The sequence below is a fragment of the Saimiri boliviensis genome, chromosome 7, assembly GCF_048565385.1.
Source record: "Saimiri boliviensis isolate mSaiBol1 chromosome 7, mSaiBol1.pri, whole genome shotgun sequence".
NCBI classification, from domain to species: Eukaryota; Metazoa; Chordata; class Mammalia; order Primates; family Cebidae; genus Saimiri; species Saimiri boliviensis.
Window position 1 is genome coordinate 27,529,813 of NC_133455.1, and position 6,560 is coordinate 27,536,372.

The 6,560-nt window shown below is 42.3% G+C and overlaps 1 non-coding gene across 1 annotated transcript; it reads right to left on the reverse strand.

Annotated features, from left to right (window-relative positions):
• Positions 1–6,082: 6,082 nt before the first annotated feature.
• Positions 6,083–6,199, reverse strand: LOC120365103 (U5 spliceosomal RNA). Its single transcript, XR_005580122.1, has one exon. It is a non-coding gene; the product is annotated as a U5 spliceosomal RNA (small nuclear RNA).
• Positions 6,200–6,560: the final 361 nt, after the last annotated feature.

Genomic DNA, 6,560 nt, shown 5'->3' on the forward strand with positions numbered 1-6,560 from the left:
TCCATTTTCTTCTCAAAGAAGAAAGGATACCTTTCCCATAAACCTTCTAGAAAGTCTCCTTGCCCATACGTCCTCCATATCTGGGCAACATTCCCCTCCCTCCATCAACCCCTGACGAAATGGTTATGGGACAGCTATGGTGAAGATTTATTTCTGGGGCTATGGATGTGGTCAAATGGTTATGGAACCACCATTGTATGAGTTTATTCTTGGGGCTACAAATGTACTCAGTGTTCCCAGAATCACATCAGAGAGACAGAGACCAAAACGTAATCGAGAATCTAGAAGTCAGGAAAAAAAGGGTGAATGATGGCAAGAGGACGACCAGCAATATCTGCTAAAATAGTTAACATTAGCCTTGCAACGAATGGTATACAAATCATTTTCATACACATTATCAATTCTATAAACTCAGGAATCTCTGTAGGTTTTGTTGTAGGAAGTATCTCAAATATATAGAAAGTACCTGGTGCATAGGTACTTGAGTAGGTACTCAAGAAATATTTGTGGGATGAATGAATTCCTAGCTGTGTCCTTGCACCCTCGTTTTACAAATGTGGAAACACAAGTGGAGAACAGTTATGAGGATCAGCCAGTCACCTAGCTATCAAATGTGAAAGAAAGATTTGAACTTGCATTTGCCAAGCTCCAAATCCAACGCTTATTTGAATCACTTTGGCCTAGCTTTCTTATTTATTAAGAGGTATAGATAAAGTGTTTTGGAATGTCCAAAGATATAGGTATTAATTCTTACTGGGAAAGTTATCAGGTTGGCGCAAACTTAATTGCAGTTCTTGCCATTAATAATAATGCTAAAACCTGCTAATACGTTTGCACCAACCTAATAAAAGACTTCATGGGAAGGCATGAATGATTTCTATATGGAGTTCTAAATGCCGATTCATATGGAAAACAACAAAACAACTCTTCCTAAGTGGGATCAAATCCAAAACTCTAACTTTTCATGTAATGATCACAAGCACATAATCTGTATATGAGCATGATATAAACATTTTTTATATTTTTATTTTAAATCTTTGTGTTAATTCTGGCTACCATATTTAATAGAAACTGGATTTCATCAGCTTCTACCTTGATATGTCAACATTTACCTGAAGTTATAATGTGAAATTGGCCTCATCGTCTGGAATGGTGTGCCTGGGCCATTTCACTCATGAATACAGTATTCAACAACTATTTACTGAGCATGCTATGGGCCAGGCACTGGTCTAAATGCAAAGACACAGCAGAAAACAACACTAACCAAGCATCTGCTTGTATACTATGACAGGTGGCGGTGTGAGCACTGAAGGATAATGAAGCAGTGGAAAGGGATAGAGTCCCAGGGAATCGAAGTGGAGGAGCCGAGGAGAGGATGCTTTTTCATGCACAATGATTAGAGACTTAGAGCCTTTCAGCTAAGGTGGCATTTAGCAGATCTGAGCGAAGTGAGGGAGTGAACTCAGCAGTCAGTGGGCTGAAGAACATTCTAGAACGAAAGAACAGGAAGCACTAAATTCCTAAGACAGGAGAATGCTTGATGTGTTTGAGGAGGAATGAGGGGGTAGGTGAGGACAGAAGGGACAAGGGGGTAGAATGACAGCAGGGGGTGAGGTGAGAGGCTCCCAAAGCACACAGATGAAGGTTCACAGGCCTTGCAGGCAGGTCTGTGGGAGGGACGGGGGAGGAGCGTGCATGCTCCCACAAAACTGCTTCACTGAATTCCATCTAGGGGAAGAGACACAGCAGCAAAGGCTGTCATGTAATATCCACGTACACAAATGAAGTCACCTCCAGCTCAGCACATGACAGAAGTCATGGGACATAGTGGTTACAAGGCTGAGAGTGGGGTCAGAATGGCCTGCAGTGGAATCCAGTTTTCATCATGTACTTGCTATCACATACTGGTATGGTCTGAATGTGTTCCCAGATTTCAGGTACTGGAAATTTAATCCCCAGTGCAACAGTATTTAGAGGTGAGGACTCTGGGTAGCTGTTTAGATCACAGGGGCTCCATCCACATGAATGGAATGATGCTGCCATAAAAAGGGTTTGCACCAGTGGGGTTCTCTCTTACTTGCTCTTCTGCCATGTGAGGACACAGGGTTCACCGCTTTTTGACCTTTCTATCTTCCACCATGAGATGACACAGCAAGAAAGTCTGCATCAAATGCAGAGGCCTTGATCATGAACTTCTCAGCCTCCAGAACCATGAGAGAATGTTTCTGGTCTTTATAAATTATCCAGTCTGTGGTATTCTGTTACAGCAACACAAAATGGACTAAGGCATATACTTTGCCCCTGGGGAAATTATGTAAGCTCTCTAAGTCTCAAGATTTTTATCTTAATATTGTAATTGTCATACCTACCTTACATTTTTGTGAGGACTCAGCAAAATAATGTATGCAAGCCATTTAAACAGTGTCTGGTCTGGGCACGGTGGCTCAAGCCTGTAATCCCAGCACTTTGGGAGGCCAAGGCAGGCGATCACGAGGTCAAGAGATCGAGACCATCCTGGCCATGGTGAAACCCCGTCTCTACTAAAAATACCAAAAAAATTAGCCAGGCGTGGTGGCACGTGCCTGTGGTCCCAGCTACTCAGGAAGCTGAGGTGGAAGAATCGCTTGAACCCAGGGGGCAGAGGTTGCAGTGAGTCAAGATTGCACCACTGCACTCCAGCGTGGCGGCAGAGCAAGACTCCGTCTCAAAAAATAAATAAATAAATAAATAAAATAAAAACAGTGTCTGACACTTAGTAATGTATTCTCTGTCCAAAGAAAGCTCACTGTTTCTATTATCATTATTATTACTATTATTTATTTGTATTTATTCAGTATAACAGGCACACTCACTGGATTAGGATCTCCCTAAGCCAGGCTAAATATTCAAAACCAAAAGGAGTCTCCTCAGCAACAGAAACCACTTGCATTTGCAGAAACAGCAACTATATTCTTTAGTGAAGGTCTGGCAGCTGCACAAGGCAGCTGAGATTCTGGCAGCCCTACATGTCAAAGAGCAGAGACCAGACTGCCAGAGGCTAGGGTGGAGGGAGAGGAAGAACAAAGCGCCCTCTTTCATAGCCCTTAGATACTGCCTGGGAGTCCACACCTAATAAGCGCTTTCAGGTCTCTCTTTCTCAGCATCCTGAGAGCAGACTGTTTTTCCTACTTGTTCTTCAAGGAGCCAAATATGACTCATCAAGACTGCACACCTGGGTCTGTGGTTTGGGCCATGGCAGAGGGCAAAGGAGGGGAAAGCTGCTGTCAAGCTTGGGGTGGATGTGGACAACCTTGATCTGAGTCAAGAGACACTGTAGGCCCAAGGCTACATGACTGCAAAGCTTTTTGCCTTCCTATCGCAATGAAGAGGGAGCCATTTGTCTTTCTTGAGTTGGCTCCAACAAGCTTCATGTTGGGGAGGAAGATGACCATGTCCCTAGAGCAATGAGGGTATCAGGCAGGAGAGAACAGAGGGTGGCCCAGGTATTACAGACACAGAACTGCTGGGCGCTGAAGGATTGCTGTTTGGCAACATAATCAAGGCAACGTGGAAGCAGAGAAAGGTGTCTGCATTATTTCCTCTATGACTGAAATAAATGAAAGCAAATACATTTTGTTGCCATTGCACCATACAGTTAAAAAGCACATTTCTTGGGCTGTCTTTTATTAGAAACTTACTTACTGTGCATCAGACCCCCCCACCCCAAATAATTCCCCTACCCTTTCTCCCCAGTCAGGACTACTGTTCCTGCTACATAAAGGCTCAGCCTTTCCCTGGGCTGAAGCCAATCCTGACTCCTGGTGGTTTCCTTTTAATTCATTTTAACAAATATCTGAGACCTCCTGTAATGGCCAGGCACAGGCCAGGCACAGGCCAGGCAGCAGGGATTCAAAGGTGCAGAAAATATGAGCCTCTGTTTTCAGATCTTTTATAGTCTGTCCTCACTCCTCACAGTGGCACTCCCCCGACCCCACAAACCCTCCCCATCCAGTGGAGTATATTATTAAACTCCGAGTTCAGCCTTAACACTACCACTTATCAGTTGTGTGACCTTGGGCAGGAAATGCGTTCTCCGAGGAACTGTTTTCTCATCTGTGAAGTGGGAATAAAGACTCTTTTCCTGCCTGCCTCAGCGTGGTTGTTGTGAATCCTTTGAGACAACAATCACCAAATACTTTGAAAAGAAAGGAAACAGTATACAAAAGCCAGATACTAAAGAAGGCTTGCAATTCCTCAGGTGGCGTGAATAGCAAGCACGTGGAGGCTTCAGACACAATGGGATACCCTCTCCATCAGAAGGCACCAATGTGAAGGCTCTAGAAGCCCATAGGATCCTTCTCAGTTTTATTCCAAAGTTTAAATTAAATACTTTGGCCACACTCAATGGACTAAAAGACCAGCCAGAACCAAAGCTAGTAGCCCCGAACACCCACATGGCTTCCTTCCTGGCTCTCCGCAAGTGGCTTGTTTTTACTGGAACTCAGTTTCCTCTTCCTGCCTGGAAAATTTTGTTTATAGAAATTAGCTCTTAAAGGAAAGCAAAAAAGAAACTTTCTTTCATCAACCAATCTTGGATTTTCACCAGGTTGCAGTTCTAACCTTAACCAAAATAGACTGTGACTGAACATTTGTGCCTGGGGGACTCCATTCCCCAGTTTGTCTCCCCAGGAGATAATGTGCTTCATGATTATCAGCAAAAAGCAAGCTTCATGGATGCCTCCACAGGAAAAAATAAATAAATAAATAATTATTTTTGAAAACTCCATCCTCACTATACTTACCTTTTACTACTCAGCTCCCCCTGGCTATTATCTGGCATCTTATCCTTGTCTAGCAGTTTGGAGATCTCACCATTGTTTCTGTCCATCCAAATCAAATTTTTCTTCAATCCTTACCCTTTGACCTCAAATTGACCCATCCCTATCTTATGATCATAAAATAAGATCTTCAACCTTTAAATTCCTCAACTGTAGTCTGGGGATAGCAAAAGCAGCACTAGCCTGTACTGCTAGAGCACTATTTGCCACATACTAATTCATTTCATCCTTGAAAGGAAGGACATCTATGCCTAGCTTCGTTTTACAGATGAAGACACTGAGTCACATGGACATGGAGCAGCAGGAACTCTCCTTCGTTGCTGGTGGAAATGCAAAATGGTACAGCTACATTGGAAAGCAGTGAGCAGTGTATTACTCTGTTCTCACACTGCCATAAAGAACCACCTGACACTGGTAATTTATGAAGGAAAGAGGTTTAATTGACTCACAGTTCAGCATGGCTTGGGAAGTCACAGGAAACTTAGAATCACGTGAAAGGTGAAGGGAAAGCAAGACACCTTCTTTACAAGGCAGCAGGAAGGAGAAGTGCTGAGAAAGGGGGAAGAGCCCCTTATAAAAACATCAGATCTCGTGAGAACTCACTCACTCATGAGAACAGCATGGGGAAACTGCCCTCATGATCCAATTACTTCCACTTAGTCTCTCCCTTGACATGTGGGGATTATGAGAATTACAATTCAAGATGATATTTGGGTGGGGACACAAAGTCTAACCTTATGAGACAGTTTCTTACAAAACTAAATATAATCTCACTGTACAACCCAGAAATTATCTCCTTGATATTTACCCAAATGAATCAAAAATTTATGTCCACACAAAAACATGCACAGGGATATTCATATTAGCTTTATTCATAATTGTCAAAACCCAGAAGCACCAAGATGTCTTCAGTGGGTGAATGGATAAACTGTCATTCCTCTAGACAATGGAATGTTATTTAGCACTAAAAAGAAATGAGCTATCAATCCATGAAAAGACATGGATAAAATTTAGATGTATATTACTAACTGAAAGAAGCCAATCTGGAAATGCTACAAGCTGTATAAGTCCAACTCTATGACATTCTGGAAAAGGCAAAAGCTGTCATGGCAACTAGCAACATTTAAAATGGTAGTTGCTCTATTAGCTGGGTCCTTGGGCAGAACCTCCTTTCAAGCCATAATAAACATGCAACATGAACAAAGAAATGACATGTTAGTGTGTTTTAAGCCACTTTGAAAGAGAGCTTGGCAATTTTTTTTATCAGCCCTGCCTAAGTAGGACATTGAAAAATTCAGTTATAAACTCATAATTATTCCTCTCCACAGAAATCTTTAGTAAAAGGCAAAAGATTTATTTGTTATCAAGAGAAACCAGAGCATGTTTCTTAAATACTAAGCACACACTTACCATACAATCTTGCCTATCCACTTATATATATTAATCCAAGAGAAATGAAAATATAAGTCTATGCAATGCCTCGTATACAAATATTCATAACTGCTTTATTTGTGATATGGTTAGGTTCTTTGTCCCCACCCAAATTACATGTTGAATTGTAATCCTGGTGTTGGGGAGGAACCTGATGGGAGGCAATTGAATCATGGGAGCATACTTCCCCCTTGCTGTTCTTGTTATAGGGTTCTCATAAGAGCTGGTTGTTTAGAAAGTGTATACCACATTCCCCTTCATGCTCTGTCTCCCGCTGCATCATGGTAAGACATGCTTCCTTCCCATTTGCCT